This window comes from Limulus polyphemus, unplaced genomic scaffold (genome assembly GCF_000517525.1).
Source record: "Limulus polyphemus unplaced genomic scaffold, Limulus_polyphemus-2.1.2 Scaffold548, whole genome shotgun sequence".
Lineage (NCBI taxonomy): Eukaryota > Metazoa > Arthropoda > Merostomata > Xiphosura > Limulidae > Limulus > Limulus polyphemus.
Window position 1 is genome coordinate 266815 of NW_013666158.1, and position 18264 is coordinate 285078.

Below are 18264 nucleotides of genomic sequence, written 5' to 3' on the forward strand. Positions count from 1 at the left end.
AGACGTCCAGATGGCCATAAACACTCTCTCGCTATGGAAGAACACAAAAACACAATTACCATTACAAGCTAGATTACATGGACGATTGTTTTAAATATTAGAAAAGCCTACAAATAACAACCAAAACTACAAACACGAAGTTAAACCTCCAAAGGATTAAATTAAAAGGAAAACAGTCAAAAATAATTTGTGGTAGTATTGTTTCATTTATAATTCTATTGAGTGCAGTGCAGTACAGCTATAAGTATAATATAGTGTGTAACGTGGTACAGTATTGTTATCAGTATAATATTATGTAGTGGAGTACAGTATTGTTATCAGTATAATATTATATTGTGTAGTACAGTGTTGTTTTCTGTATAATACTATGTAGTGCAGTACATCACAGCATTGTTATCAGTATAATATTATGTAGTGGGGTACAGTATTGTTATCAGTATAATATTATATTGTGTAGTACAGTGTTGTTTTCTGTATAATACTATGTAGTGCAGTACAGTACAGTATTGTTATCAGTATAATTTTATGTGGTGTAGCATGGTGTTGTTGTCAATATAATAGTTTTTGTGTTGCTATTAGTGTAATATTCTGTAGTATAGTGCAAGCAGTAAGAGCTATTCAAAACGTTTTCTCCAAAACTGTCCTTCTAGCAGCAATTATGGCTTTTGAGAAAACGTCAATACATTTCTAACATGGTGAATTATTGTAAAATATTTATTAGAACTTAAATAGACCAAACAGTTGATATTACAGTAGTTGTATGATTGAATAATCCACGTTCCAGTATAGAATATTCAAAGGTAACAAATAATATATATTTTTTGTTTGTTTGTTAAATCTTGCGCAAAGCTACTTCAGGGTTGTCTGCACTAGACTTACTTAATCTTGAAGTGATAGACTAGAGGAAATGCAGCTAGTCAACACTGCCCATTACCAACTCTTGGGTTATTCTTTACTAATAAAAAGTGGGATTGACCGTCACATTATAACGCTTACACTGCCGAAAAGGCTAGCATATTCGGGAACGGGTTTCAATCCTGCGACCTGCATTTTGTAAGTTGAACTCCCTAATAATCAGGCTTTCAAGGCCTAATGAATATATATATGCACGGAATAATAATCGATGACAAGTTGAACTCCCTAATCATCAGGCCTTCAAGGCCTAATGAATATATATGCACGGAATAATAATCGATGACAAGTTGAACTCCCTAATCATCAGGCCTTCAAGGCCTAATGAATATATATGCACGGAATAATAATCGATGACGTTTTATGCAATTCGTTAGTGCAGAAAACCCTAGAAGATGAGATAAGATTTGTGAATCAAACATTAACCTGTGTCTAAATAAACATTTGAATTTAGAATGAGGGATAATTATCATCATCTTCAAATATTTTCCTTGTCAAAGGAAAGGAACATAATTCTTATATACTAGAAATCCCTTTGTTATGTTAACAGTGTGAAAGTATACAGGCGAAGTGGGCAGGTGGTTAGGGCGCTCGACTCGCACTCTGTGGGTCGCGGATTCGAATCCCCGTCACACCAAACATGCTCGCCCTTTCAGCCGTGGGGGCGTTATAATGTGACGGTCAATCCAGTCTTACACTGCTAAATTAGGGACGGCTATCGCAGATAGCTCTCGTGTAGCTTTGCGCGAAATTCAAACACAAAACATACAGGTGAAGTGCAAATATCAGTCTTAAAATATTTCTAGAAAATAAGAAATTACCCATTTACTTATTTATACAGATCTATAAATTACTGTTGTTTTCCTAATCCAAAATTAAGGTTATATACGTCATCTAGCATCAAATAGACCACGGGATCTTCGGTACATAATGCTTATTGGTTTGTTTGTTTTTGTTGTTTGTTTGTAGGCATAGCGGTGACTACAATTTTTGCTAGATAATTATTTCAATCAAAGTAGCTATATCGCTTCAATTCACTAGAAGGCTCCTGATCAAAGAACCTAACTGAACAAATCACTTGCCGGCTTGTGAATGCCGAGTTATTGGACCAAAATAGCAAAACTCCGACAAATGACACGACTGAGCAACTCCGTTGTGAATTGTATATTTTCTCTAATGTTCCAGCTCAAAGTTCTTGAAAACGAGTACGTGTGAATCATTCACATTTTGTTTAGTTTTTAAAAAACCCATATGCAGCAGTGCTTTACGTCGATAGGTACACAAGTGCATAGTAGGCCGTATAGTTATTTTACAGAACAAAAAAAATAAATAAATAAACAACTACAAGTTAGGGTCCTCAGCTCGTACGTGTCTAATGATGAAAGGCTTTATAAGTTTGGTGGTACTGAAACATGAACAAAATGATGAAAATTAATAAGCTGTCAGCAATCTTGTTGTCAGTTTTGACTTAAAGTAGGTATTAGAAATAATTATATGTGATGAACGTTCTTGGAACAACTGAATTATTGTCACAGGTGGAATACAAACTTAACATTTTGTTGGATAGTCAACATGGTTTTACTAAGAGAAAATTTTGCCTTATTAATCTTTTAAAATTTAAGAAAAGGTTATTACTTATGTAAGTGAGGGTACGGGTGTGGATTTGGTTTATTTGTATTTTCAGAAAGCATTTGACAAAATGCCAAGTAAAAGGCTTCTCAAGAAATTTATCTCTATAGGTGTTGGGGATCAATTGGTTTATTGGATAGAAAAATACGTCAACAACTTACTTGATGAAACAAGAATACTTGTTAAACCTAATAAATGTAATGACGGGTTAGTGATTTGCATCGACAAAAGATAAAACAAATTATATTTTTACAACTTGAAGCCCATAACGGGCTGATAAAAAAAAGTAATGGGATTAAAGAACATGTGCCAGAAAATGCAATTTTTGTCAATTTTGTTAGACCTAATGTAGCTTTTTGTTTTTTATTTGCCTTAGAAGATTTGTTATATATTAGGTTGTAATTTGCCCAACGCCGCAAGTAACAAAGCATGTTCCCCCAACTGTACGAAGTATAATTAAACATAGATATAAAAATCAAAATACTTTTCAATATTATATTACGAAATATTCTTAAGAATAGCGCATAAGAAAAGTTTTAGCTTAGAATTTGTATATTATCGAGGATTAACTGCGTTGAGTGCATTGTGTGAAACTTCCAGACTTACTTAATTAAAACGGTATTAACGTCTTTCGGATATGAAACATTAAGTTGTTTGATTGATAATTACGAAAGTGACAAAGCATGGTTTATTTTAAGGTAGCAAGTGCGATGAAAAATCACAACAACAATGGAAACTTCAAACACCATCTAATTCGAGTAAGAAACGTACACAGTTACACTTTGTCTATTATATGGGTCGCTGCCGACGAGGCTTTACACTCATCAGTGGAGGTAAATCAAGTTAGTGGGTTACAATAAACCAAGTTCTTTGACGAGGAGATCCGGGTATTTCAACTTTCCTCAAGTAATTGAAAAGAAATCCTACAATATTTCTTTTTAGCTACTCTAGAGAAACTTACATTTTTGTTTCAGAAGTATTTTCAATACACAAAATCTTTGTGTAAACGCTAACTGTATCAGCCGTGAATATTATACTGCTTATAAATTAGATATAATCACAACATTAGGTAAACCACGATTAAAGAAACTGTAAAATCTGAACTCTTACGCAAAGTAAAGCCTTATTTTAATCGAAAGGTGAAATTGTCACACACATATATCATTATTAAGAAAAACGTTTGCACCAAAAAAACATTAGAATTTTCAATTAATGCTGAAATTTAAAAAAATATCTGTAATGAAGCAATTCACATTAAGATCTGTGGTGTCTAACATGTAAGCTGGCAATGCACGATTTCTTATACATATATATTTGTATCTGTGTGTCAGTATTTATTTATTTACATTACTAACTGTATGTACATATATATATAACATACAGTAATGGAAATGACTATGAAAGCACACAAGCGATGCGCATACAGGAGTCACAAACAACAAATTAACGAGAATGGCAACTATATGGTGAATACAAACACAGAAGAACGAAACAAAACAAATGAGGAATGGCATGATGGAAAAGAACCTGCATGAACTTGTCAGCAGTCAAGGTGCCATCAGTTTTGTGTAGACCACTGACACCATTGGCTGAGATACAGCCTTCAACTTCTATTCATTCTCCACCATACTTTATTGTAGACATTGACTATGATACTGCTCTCCTTTTTGCCGTTTATCAACCTGGCACCGATTAATGCCAAAAAAATTCAAACTTGAATTCATCTCTAATCAGCATACATCTTCAGCTTTGCTCATTCCACTGTTTTTGGCCTGATGCCCATTTCAACCCTTTGGTTTGGCTACTACTTCTCAGTGGTGATTTTTGAACAGCTACACGTCCATTAAGACCACTTTATCCTAATATAAATCATGCTGCTCTCGAGATAACATCCACACTTGTATTCATAGCAAGATCGTTGACAAAACTGTACTCGACCGTCGTTTATCTCTTACATAACATTCCTAGAAATACCTAACATCACTTTTGGAGAGTTTCAGTTTTTCTACCTAAACCACTTCGAGTATTAACAGTGACAGTTTCACATACATTCTTCAGAAACTTTCGTACAACTCCTGCTGAAATGTGGAGTATTGCCGCAATATTTCGCATGGAGTATCCTTGATGAGCCAAAACGCTGATTTATACACACACGATTGTCATGTAGTATTTCAGACCTTGGAGTAATGGCTACATTTACATTACTATTACTCAGCATAGTATGACTGTCTTTACTTTTATGGGCTTTATAACAGTGTGGCACTACTTTTTGATTGATCGAATGACAACTATTAATGGTGTAAACTGTCAACTTATGACTGTACTCTAATTCAGTTAATTCTCTCCCGATATACCTTTGGATTATTTTAAAATCCACTTTAAAGAGTCACATAATTTTCTACGTTTATATTTTACATACTGTTACTATACACAGAAAGAAGTTTGCCCCATTCAAAGTCTATAAAAGGCCTCGAAACGAAATTCATTTCAAGTACAGGTATTTAAATGCTGTTAACATAAGATTATTTCATTCAAAAGCACATAGTTCGTATAATTGTGAAACAAGCAAATCTAGGATTTTTTCAATTTTTATTAACTTCAGTTAGTTTAAATGAAACTTAATACAATTCTTTATATATATAATGTATTAGATCTCACACACTATTAGCAGAAATTGAAGGCAGACAAGCTGAGTCACATCTAGCCTCATGACTTTTTTTAACCAAAGATGGCGAAGATCAGCAATATTTAAGTCATATATTGGTAAGCAACAGACTTTGGAAAATGGTCACAGTTGACGTAATGAAATTTTAGGTTGACTTGTGTTTTTGTTTTTTTTTCACTAATTGCTGTACACAATATTGTGTTGTTTTATTATTTATTATTGTGGTGTGATGTTTAGGAGTAAATATGAAAGCTTCATATCTCCGTTAAATTTGTTCAAATTGAATAAATTTATTAGGTAACCATGATCAACCTCATTACAGATTCTGATTATCCTCTGATATAACATCTCTGAGAAAATATTTAAAAAAAAAGCTCACAGGCGATGATAATAATATATATAATCGGTGGGAGGTCTTTGTCGAATTAGGTCTGACCTCATTACGCTCCCAAACAAATCCAGTCTTGTATAGTCTGATGCTTCAGTTAACATTAAACTTAACACTTTGGAAAGCACTTACGATGGGTCTTCAACGAAATTTTGAACTTCCTCCAATTCAGCGTTTGGGATATATTCATGAAGAAAAGCTTGCAGGTGACAAATGAGACGTGATCTGGTAATAAATCTCAAGGCTTTTCAAATAATCAGGGTTAAAACTAGCTTCCTTCTCAAATGTGTTACAAGGACACAATCTGATGGAAAACTAATATAAGTGTTTGCTTTAGGAAGGACTCCGAAGTAGATAAACATTTACAGACAGATAAATTCAAAGGAGGTGTGAAAGATGAAGCATTATTTATATACATATACAGTGTTGTGGAAATTCCCTTTTCAAACATTTTATCGAGATTAAAATATAATGTTATTTTATAAAATATAGTGTTATTTTCTTTTCAAACGATATATCGCAGAAGTGATTTGCCAAACAGCTGTAGTGTTTTGATTCTTACATATAACATCCGTAAAAAGTGTATGTTATTATCGGTTTTACTATTCCTTTTGTTGATCCGTACTCTTTATCATCAGTATACTTGTGCTGGCTACCCTGTACGGTTTCCTAGCGATATAAAGATAGCAGGAATAGAGTATAACGTAAATGGTGTTACCCCATGCAATAATGTTCCAAAGGCTTAATTAACTGTCCTTACCACGAGGAACGCCGCACGTGTGGTTTTGACGTTTAAATGGGAGAATATTAGTAAGTACACGTTTAGTAATATTCTGATATTGTTATTATAGGATGAAGCAAATCATAAAAACTCTTGAAGCCATCTACAACTTGTGACTTCAGCTATTTCACTATACAGGAACATTTTAGTAAGACAACTTTTTAAAACAACGTTAGATAATATTTACACGAAGAACCCAGAGATGACATTTCATAAATGATGAGTATGCCACCTAGCGGAGAGTAAGAATCAGTAATATTTTATTAACGCTACAGATTATATCTGTATGAAGAAGAACCCAGAAATGAGATTTCAAAAAATTATTAAAGTGCCACCTAGCGGAGAATAAGTATCAGTAACATTTCATTTATATATAGGCGAGATAAGATTATGTGCTGATGGATAGAGAAGGAGTATAAAATCTTAAGCTGTGTGTAATGGTAAGAAACTCAGTAAAACTATCATCTCCAACAAATATGAATCTGCTTTCCTGTGTTTCTACTTCCTTATTCTTCACTTTGTGTGAACATCAAATATATTTTGATCCTCGCTGTGTGCTTGCTCTTCTCCATAATTTGTTGTATAGGACTCGTGAGTTTTAAGTTGCCTTTCACGTGTGTAGCATCTAAATAATATTGACTTCATTTCCTTCGATGTTGTGATGTTTCCGTTTCACATAAGCAAGCTTGTTCCTCGGTGTTTTTAAGTTCTTAGATAAGCACTAATATTCAAACTTAAGAAGTATGTAGCCTCCCGATTATAGTTTAGTATCTAAAGACTCCCATTTTTAAAAATAAGGCTCAGAAATATTGATGTGAAAAACAAAAGTAGTAGCGGTCAGCACCTGTTCATGTGAAATCCTGTAGATTTGTGGACTGAAGCACCTGTTGGTATCTATCGTAGGACCGTATTACACACCAAGTTTGGATCTATGAAGTCCTATAAATCTTAGTAATCGTACCAGTATTTTATTATCGATTGTTACATTAGAATACATGAAGAGTGATGTTTTTCTTTTCATTTGTGCGTACGTGATAAACACAAATACACAGTGCAGTAGAAATATGTTTCGTCAGGAAACAACATCGAATTTCATCATGGACTGCAATAAAAAGCTCCATCTAACGGTACTAAAATAAATGTGTTTTTTTTCTGTTTATCATATATGGATTAAAGATAATGCTTCTTTGATTACTAAGTTAACTATGTTTTGTTTTAAAAAATGAATCCGTTTTAGTACTCTTTAGAAGAATGGTCAAAATTTACGAATTCAAGTTTTGATTAAACTAAAACATTTACTGCTATGACTAGTTTTAGTAAGTAGGTGAAACTTCAAACTTTTGAGTTAATTTGTTAAATACTTTCATGTTATGTTAATTAGAAGTTTATTTTCTCTATGGAGAGGTAGATATAAGAGAAAACCTTAGAAAGGTACAAATATGCCATTAATTTATTTTGTGTGTATGAGTATTTTCTGCTCTTCAGTCTAATATTTTAATCTAAAATCACCTCTTAATACACTTCTTGGTTATAACGTTTATTCTAACGGGACAAATTAAATAACAGAAAGTACAATGTGTGCTGTTTCTTACATGTTTAAAATCAATATCTCTAATTCATAAAGCCAGTTCATCCTTCTCCCTAATGCTTGAAGAATGTGAAGTCGTCGAGAGATTAACGAAGAAAAGCCTAGAATGGGCAATTCTTTTATATATATTATTAAGCAAGTTATTTCTTTCTCCATATTTTTCTTTACATACGTAAAATGATCTAATAAGAAAGCATCTTTCTGCAGGAACAGGAGTGTAAAGATTAAACAATCTACATGTAAATCACCTTTTGCTGACGCTAATTCTAAACACTGTGTATACATACCTTAATGAGTCTTGTTTCAACTTGTTTTTTGTTGTTGTTTTTTTGTCATGGCTCACATTTCAATTTTCATCTTCCTAAATTAAACCTTCAAAATACCAGTCATACAGTGTACTTAAGGGCACTAAAAACGAACACAACATACTTTAAACCACAATCGGGGTTACTCTGGATTCTGCCTTTTGCCTTGGACCAATGCTATCGAGGAGTTATTGGACTTTACTAAAATATATCGTGTTTATCATTGTTTTCAATTTATTCTTCTTAAGCTTCACTGTGTGTTTTGCTACTAGTGTGTTATATGCATTCCGGCTGGCCTGCTTTGATGGACCGCGCAGGTTTGGTCGACCATCCTGATCAGTCGCCTCTACGTCTCCGTTCTAAGCCTTATTTTCGCTCTGCTGACGATTCACGGAAGTCCAGTGATTTTGCTTCGAGGACTGGTATTAGATTCTGACTCTCCATCACTACATCTTCCTCCTGCAGCCTACACATGCTGTTGTTGCATAGTTTCGAGGGCTGGTCTTAGATTCTGACTCTCCATCACTACGTCTTCCTCCTGCAGCCTACACATGCTGTTGTTGCATAGTTTCGAGGGCTGGTCTTAGATTCTGACTCTCCATCACTACATCTTCCTCCTGCAGCCTATACATGCTGATGTTATATATGCTTATATTCTTGTGCAACCACCGTCTCCTACTGATATTCTCGACTCCTCCACTTCTGTATCAACTTTTTCACATTCCAATAATTTTCTTTGATTTCTACTTCTATGGATACCAGTTTCTATGGATACCAGCTCTTTGCCTTTAGTCTCTATGCTGTTACTCTCCCGAATGGATCCTGAATTCTTCTCTTCTCGAATACTTTTTACTGAAGTTTCTAAATATTGTTTTTCAGCTGATATCCAGCAAGTGACGCCCACCTTTAATGGCATGAGTGTTAAGACTGCTAACCCAATCTGTTTGACGTTCCTCGTACTAAAATAGGCCTCTTTAATCTTGGTTGTAACAATACTTTTCAGAAATTTGGTTCTCCTTCTTTTAAACAGCAATTACCCTCGCCACGTCGGCAGCTCCTCTTCTCCCAATTTATCCGTGGAATTGACCCGGTCATCTCTGAGAAAAGAATAATTTCCGAACTGCTTACAGGAAAGGTCTCGATCGAGTGGACGATACACATTTCAACTTCTACTGGTCCTATCTGTATAATTCTAGAATTGGCAGAGAGCAGTGATATGGTCGATCATTTATCTTATTGTGGTGCTTTTATCTATTCCCATTCATCTGCACTCTAGCCACTGTGTTGTGGAAAGTGTTTGGGCTATAATGTTCATTCCACTACCCATTCATCTGTAACCAAGCCACTGTGTTGTGCAAAAGTGTTTGGGCTACAATGTTCATCCCACTTCCCATTCATCTGCACCCTAGCCACTGTGTTGTGGAAAGTGTTTGGGCTACAATGTTCATCCCACTTCCCGTTCATCTGCACCCTTGCCACTGTGTTGTGGAAAGTGTTTGGGCTACAATGGTCATTCCACTTCCCATTCATCTGCACCCTAGCCACTGTGTTGTGGAAAGTGTTTGGGCTACAATGTTCATCGCACTTCCCATTCATCTGCACCCTACCCACTGTGTTGTGGAAAGTGTTTGGGCTACAATGTTCATCCCACTGCTAATTGTCCAAATCGGCCTATTAGTTCCTACTGCCGTGGTCTTCATCTACTTCGTCAGTGCACCCAATTAAACTTACCTGCAATTTGCAACACCTGTTAACTAAATCATCCCATCTATTCCTACAGGTGTTGTGGACAGTCTTCCCCCAAATCTAATTATTCTGCTTTTCTGGCACAAGTTCGTACGATTGATCCCATTACACCTCCTACTAGATCCATCTCTGCAGTCCTTGCCATTGAAGACATCATTCGTTTTGTTACTCTTGTCCTCCCTTTCAACGTGCTTTTGTTCTTAACAGTGTCACCAATGCGTCCAAATCTGTCTTTTACTTCAATATGTAGTCTACTTTTTCGGAACTTAAGTCTCATTTTCTTTTTCGACGTCTTTGTGAACCAGCAGAGATAGCGTGTTGACCTTCTTGTTTTGTTAACATTCACTTTTTGCTTCCCAACATCCCACTTTTAGGAATACAGTTGGATGGTAGATACTTGATTGCATTTTTCTCAATACGATCTTTCTCAAGCCCATACAAAAGGTTAAGTTATCTGGCTATAATTTTCATCATTATGATCACCCAGCCCCCAGTGGCACAGCGGTATATCTGCGAACTTACAACGCTAAAAACTGGGTTTCGATATCTGTGGTGGGCAGAGTACAGATAACCCATTATGTAGCTTTGTGCTTAAACTACAAACAAACAAATTATCACCCTTTAAGACTTGGTAAAGGTGGCGTGGCTACTTGCACTCGTGTTCATCTGCCGGTTCGTTTTCATTCTCTTCCTCAGTCTTCGTTTCCTGACAACATGATTATCACTGTTTATTTCCCTTTCGAGAATCATAATTCTTGCCACGATCTATATTCGTCCTAGTGTTCCATTGCCTCGAGATTTTTTCCCCATTTGGACAGAATCTTTGGCAGCTGTGTTCTTGTGGTAGATATCAACTATCATAGTTTGCTTTGTTTCAGTCTAGTTTATGCAGCCTTTCGGGTTCACTCTCACCTCTCTCTTCTCATAACCGTCCAGTATCACAGTTTTTACCCTGATATGGTTTTTGATTCTGCTAATCTCATCTTTAGTATATTCCTCAGCATGTGTTCTCCAGTAGGAAGTGACTACGTCCCTACTCAGGTTCGACTCCTCACACAGCTTACCTCTGTTTGTTCCATTAAATAGACATGTCTTGACTATAGTGCTGCTGACTGAAATTCCTATACCTTTCACATTGATGGTGTCTTACATAATGTGGACATGTCTTTTTCTTTTTTTGACAACATAAGTTCGTTATCTGCCTTTCTCACCAATTCCATCTCTTTTACCAGTTCTCTCCATATACCAACATTTACATACACTCCATATAACTCACTCTTCCCACACGTAGCTGTGGACCTTTTACATCATTCGTCATCTTTACTGCATGGCGACCAACATTCTAATGATCCACTATTGCTGGTGTATCACAGAGGTCACTACATTATAGCTGTCAAGAGCCGTATATGGCATCAGCCTTGTTCTAATTTCAGCCATTCGTCGATTTCTACTCTGCTCTGGAACCGTTTTAAACTGTTCACAGGTCGGAAATGCTCTCCTTAATATTTCATCATGGTGGTTGATTTAGTGCCTACTTCGTCTTTAGAAAAAAACTAATATTTTTTGCCTCTTTCCACGAACACAACCTTCAGAAACCGGACCCTCATCCTCTTGATTACAATGACACTTCAGATATTGTTAATTTAACCATTGACTCGCTCACTACTCTCGCTTCTAGTTCCACTCATGTTCTGGAAAATGATTATTTGCATGCTCCCATCACTGTAGCGGATGTTCAACACATGCTGAATAACAGGCAAAAATTCTGTTTCTGGTTCAGATGGAATCACTTACTGCCATCTCTGACATTCTCCTTTTTGGTTCTTTTGTCTCCTTTCTCTATTTTATACCTTTCTCTGGATTTTTATCCGAGTCCTGGATGCTTTCTGTAATCTTTCTTTTCCTGAAACCTGGGACGTCTGTGTCTGATGTGGGTTCTTACCATCCTATCAGTCTTACTAGTGTTCTCATTAAACCTCTTTAAAAAATCCGGATTTCCAGACTCCACAGATTTATTGGTGAACATTGTTTGTTGGTGAATACTCAAGCTGGAGTTCGTCCGCATCTTTCTTCCATGGATCAATTTCTGAAATTATCTGACTCTATTACCAATAATTTTAAACACCAATACACCCTCCTGTATGTTTCTATTTAATTTCAAACGTACATTTGACTCTGTGTGGCATCGTAGATTACTCTACAAGTTCTACCTGTTCAATTTTCCTGTTACCTACATCTGTCATATTTCCTTTTTCCTCTATGGTTAATGTGCAGTTAACCTAATTGCTGGGGCTTTCTCTCGTTCCTTCGCTCTTTTTGCTGGTGTTCCCCAAGGCTTTGTTCTCTCCCCTCTCTTGTACATTCTCTTTGTTGCCGATATGCCTCAACCTAAGTTTTCTGTTCAATTGTACCAGTATGCCGATGATACTGTTTTGGTTGCCCATTGTAAGACCATGTCTACACCGAATAAGCTTCTTCTGTCAGCTGTCAATGCATTTTTGGCTTGGTGTCGTCGCTGGCATCTCACCCTCAAGACACCCAAAACACGTGGTATTATTTTTATTCCTACACGACAGAAATGTCACACATGCCTTTACCCATCATTATTTGACTTCCATATTGACAAAATCCCCGTTCAGCCTTAAGTCTCGACAATATAATTCGGTGTCATCTTCGATAAGCATCTTACTTGGAAGACCCAGCTGTCCACTCTCTCTGGTAAGGGCACTTAAATCCACCTCTTCTACTGTATACATACAAGAGTTTCATTCGACCTTGTCTCAAGTACGGTCATACCGCCTGGATTTCTGCTTTTTATTCTCATCTCCTCTTTTTGGAACGCTATGCCCTTTCAATATTCCATTGCCTAATCCCACTCAGGAGTTGTACGACCATATCAGTTTTCTACACATCCTGTTACACCTGAGTCAGTTTCGTACTTCCTTATGTTACCAACTGTTTTCTTTTTCAGAGTGTGATCTAATCTGATGTTATTGCCATCAAAATGCATTCTCCAAGGAAGGTTTTAGCACCTGCTGATCAACTTGTATCATGTCATCTCCACCAGATGATTCCAATCGTGAGGATAGACTTATGTCTCATCTTTCCACTTCTAACTACCCAGTTTCAGAATATACCTGGGCTTCCATGATTGCGACTTCTAAACCTACAAAAAACATAACTCATCACTTAATATTAAAGTAAATAAATAAATCCATTTTACGTTTTCAAGTGTTCCTGGTCCTTTTCTCTTTTCATTTGCTCCACATTTTAGGTCACTATATTTGACCATACCATTTTTTTAACCTCTCAGTTATCATTTCCATCTTTTGGCCTGTGCTGGCCCGCCAGCCCCCTGACCTGGAATGAAATGACATATTAAAAAACAACTTTAAAACATTAAACAAAATACTAACGTTTAGGTTGCGAACCACTTACTTCCTTTTACACGACGAATTCGAAACTCAAAAAAAAGAGCTTGTTTATATTTCAATAGGATTTTAACTGAAACACCAAAATGAAATTCATAATTTCCCTAGCTCATAGCAATTAATCAAAGCACACTAAAATGATCACATTCATAGTTTGTAGGTATCTTGCAAAGAAATAAATTTGCAATATCTGCAGTACTTTTACTTTCAATTGTTCAGTTAAAATGAGACTTCCAACTAAGATACAGCTGACTTCAACTTTCTTCTCTTTCAAAGATAGTACTGTTTACTAGCAATAAATTAAACATGTTATCTTATTTCATTTCCCAGACAAATGATCTTTTGGATATACTTTAAAACCTTAACAGGAAGTATATAATAAACAGAAATAAAAACAATACTTACAGAATGCAGAATATACGTATAAAAATTTTAAGATATAAAAATATTAGTTAGACTAATGACAAGATAAGAAAAATTTTCACATTTCCAGTTGATTACCTTCATAATGCCTTATTCAGAATTATACTCCACGAGAAGAGGAGCTAATACAAAAGGTTTTATCGTGCCCTATAACAAGGAAATATGACTGGTGTCGTATTAAATAAACCGGATTCTTCGAGAAGCTATGTGAGCAACTTTCTCTGCCTCTAAACATTGTAACATCAACATCTCAAGAAGATTTGTTTAAAGTCTTTAATAACATTAGTTTAAACTTTTTACATTTTTGTTTCTCTGTCACAAGAAAAGCGGACTTACAACCCTAGAAACCGGGTTTCGATACCCATGGTGGGCAGAACACAGATAGTCGTCCATTGTGTAGCTTTGTGTTTAACTACAAAAAAAAATACACAACAAAAGAATGAATGTTTGTTTGTTTTTAGTGCAAAGCTATTCACTGGGTTGTCTGTGTTGTGTCCTTGGCAAGGATCGAGCCCTTAATTTTAGTGTTATAAGCCCTAATATTTATTGCTCGGTAACCGGGGGATCAGGAATGAACGAAATATAAATAAATATTGAAATTGCAAAACGTCTTTCTGTATTTCTCCATTAATTTACAATAAGTTAAGGTCATTTGTCCAACAGAAATATTTTCAGACATTATATTATTTGTTGTATTGTTGCATTTCTACCTAAGTTTCCAACCAAAAGAAGATTTGGTGCGAAAACTTTTTCTTTGTCTGCTGAAAATAACAATGTTTTATTGTTTTTTTTTCTAAACTTTCTTTCCATCTTAAGTTGTACACAAAGTTAAAAATAAATTATAACCTGCGCTACGTACACGTTCTGAAAATTTCAGAGTACCTTATTATCAATCAATGTTTAAATTGTATAGGATGGCTAATCGTCGACGTAACAACAGAATGGGTAGTTTACAAAACTACCCAAATATCAGAAGTTTACAGGGTGAATATAAATACAGTGAGGGTGAGAATGATCCTCAGGAGTGAACACGAGAGAATAATACAATTTACAATAACAGTTATTACAAATAGTTATTACCAATAATGAATTATAAACAAAAGTTTCACAAACTTACAAACAACATAAAGTCTTCTTTCTAGTCTGTAACTTATTTTTTATCCTATCGAGGGTTCACGATGAGCTAGTTAATTACGAGTTGATGTAGGTATAATTCGCTTAACAGCGAGCTAGTTAGCCCTGTAGTCTTCACTGTTCATACGCCTATTAGAGATTGAGTTTCCACCGGTGACGTTAGGTAATGTTTTCATAAAAATTTTAATGTGGGATGTGAATTCACTGAAGTTAAATAATTTGTAAAGGTTCCTGGTCAAATACCTGAAGTTTTCCGATTGGTAAGCGTTATAACAATCACAGTTATAGCTTCCGAAGTTTTATAGCACACTGATTAGAGCGAACTAATAATAAATACTATCTTTCTTTCGGCGCGTCGCGTTGCTTATATTTATAACCGTGTGGAGGCTTTCTAGAAATGTCAATTTTACGTAACAATACAAATTTAAGCGTTTACGTACACGCATATATTGTTGATTCTTACCCTTGAGAATCTTCTACAGCTTTGGAGAATAGGCGGGAGTTTCGCAATACATACTTAACTGTATAATCTATACATGTTTTTAAATATAAACTTGGTTGTTTGTTTTGAATTTCGCACAAAGCTACACGAGAGCTATCTGCGCTAGCCGTCCCTAATTTAGCAGTGTAAGACTAGAGGGAAGGCAGCTAGTCATCACCACCCACCGCCAACTCTTGGGCTACTCTTTTACCGACAAATAGTGGGATTGACCGCCACATTATAACACCCCCTGCGTTTATTTGTTAAGTTAGGACAACTGTTAATTCCATAAAACTTTAGAAATTTTAGTGTAAAAATAAAACGTTTCGTGATGAATAAATGGATTAGACTTTGATTGTTTTCCGAATAATCCTAAAAAAAATCTAGCCCAGTAATAGAAACCGTCATGAACTTCTGGATGAAACTGCTTGTGTCTGATAAACAGATTTAAGAAAACTGAATAACGTGAAACGAATTTTGTTAAACTTTCTGTGATTAATCATAACCACACTATAGAACACCTTTGACCTAAATATAAGAATTTGTAATTTCTCTATTCTACTTTTGCGAAAGCCCTGTTTGTATAAACTTAGTTTACAAATCAAATTAAAATATAAATATATGGGATTAATATAAATTTATTAATTTCATCCTTTTATTTCCTAAAGCTACAAAGCACTTTGTTTTTTTATATATACTGCTGCAGTATATATTTGTTGGTTAAAGTATTCTGAAGTACTTTCACCCTAACTGTACCGCCTCCCCCCCCCCCCAGTGACACAGCGGTATGTCTGCGGGCTCACAACGTTAGAATCCGGGTTTCGATACCCGTGATGGGTAGAACACAGATAGCCCTTGTGTAGCTTTGTGCTTAATTACAAACAAACGGCCTCCCAGTGGCACAGCGGTATGTCTGCGGTTTTTACAACGACAGAATCCGGGTTTCGATACCTTTGGTGGATGGAGCACAGATAGCCCATTGTGTAGCTTTGTGCTTAAACTACAAACAAACAATAGTTACGTAACGAAAGGTGCCACTATGTTTTCAACTAAGAACCATGCAAGTGATAAAAATATACAATGTTGATATACAACGCGTCTTAATAATTTTGTATTGTTGAATGAATATATTACTCAGCTTTCGAACTCACACACAAAATAACCGTTTATGTTTTCAAATATTTTCTTTAAATTATTTCTCTATACTTTCATCTTTACTTGATTTACAATAAAACAGCATTTAAATCATGCAAAAATAATTCTGTTTTTTTTGTTGTTTTTTGTTCTATGAAGTAGTTTTTGATATGATCTACTACGTTGATTTTGCCATAATTTATTTTTACAACAGCACTAATGTTGGCTAACAGCGGTTCCAAGAAGTACGACCAACAACAGATCCAGTTACAGACTACTTGAGAATCTGCTGATGACTCATTGAGACGTTGGCAACCTGCCAGAAAACGTGTAGATGAAGGTCAGAAGTCTGTTACCAGGACTCTCGTGTTCGAGGTTTTGTCTGTCACGCTTCGCTTGTGACGACGACAAGTCAATGAAAGCGCGCGAATCGTCTTATGTTCAACTTAGACTACTTGAAGTATATGAGCGTATACCTTTTGTTTTTTAGTTTGTCTGGAAATATTTTGGGTTTAATTACACGAACTGGATTGTAATACACGCAGCAAAATACTAACATAAGTATACAAAATTATTCTAACTCTTATAAAATATTTGGAAGATGAATACATAAAAGGATTATTCAAGTTGACAGTGATAAAATAAAAGCAATTTACTTATTGTGTGCGTTGAAACAGCAACAAACTAATGTCCAAACTGTTGTCTGCAAAGGACCATGTACTGTGACTGAATAACCACATTGTTTACCTATACCTGAGAAATGGCCACTTAAAAACGATTTTCAAGCCATAAAATAGAAGATTGCCACTTAACTGTGATGTTGGCTGAAAAAATGGGCCATTTTTATCATAATTGCGTTTTAAATATATATGTATTTTGATTTGGGAAAGCCGTAACGATGCGTTTATGTTAGAAGGTCCAATGGCACACAGAAATTATGAGCAGGGAGACAATAACCTGAAAAATATATATTCGTGTGTGGCACAAAACGTCAACAGTTTTAAAGCATAATTAGAAATTTAAATAAATAAAACACCAATGTTTTTTTGTTTTTTTTTTCATTTTATCAGTGAAACATCATTCACAAGAGACACCTATGGCTCCGCAGAAATTAAATAAACATCTGACGTTTCGAAACGACCACCTGACTCGCGCATTGAATCATATTTATCGAGTGTCAAAGAGTTATAAGATTACATGAATCTAACACATTTATCTTTGTATTAGCGGCTTAATTCGCTCAAAGAATCAATGATGATTAAAACATCTGTGTTACTCACAAAAATTTAGAACTAATACTGGAACTTTTCAACAGTTTATAAAAATAATTTGAATATACAGATGAGGCAAGTTGTATCGTTTGTTGCACTACACGCTTTTTGTCTTTTTTAAATCTACGGGTACTTAAAACTGTCACAGCATATATATTGTTGTCGATGTCTCTCAAATTGTTATGGTGAATATTAGCTCCAACATACTGTAAGAAGAGCACATAAAACTCTGTACGAAGTTCTACCATTAATATTGTTGTAAACCATATTTTCAATGTTTTAATTATTTTGTTCACTAGAGAGCGAATAAGGTTAAGATCTAGTAAATTCGACTGAGTTTGTTTGTTTTTGAATTTCGCGCAAAGCTACACGAGGG

At 35.3% G+C, this 18264-nt stretch overlaps 1 long non-coding RNA gene across 2 annotated transcripts in view; it reads left to right on the forward strand.

Annotated features, from left to right (window-relative positions):
- The window catches only part of LOC111085680, a 70408-nt gene extending 52150 nt beyond the window's left edge, over positions 1-18258 (forward strand). For both annotated transcript variants that reach the window (XR_002610496.1, XR_002610497.1), the window contains exon 3: positions 16832-18258. This is a non-coding gene — a long non-coding RNA (uncharacterized LOC111085680). The remainder of the gene's footprint in view (positions 1-16831) is intronic.
- The last annotated feature ends 6 nt before the right edge of the window (positions 18259-18264 follow it).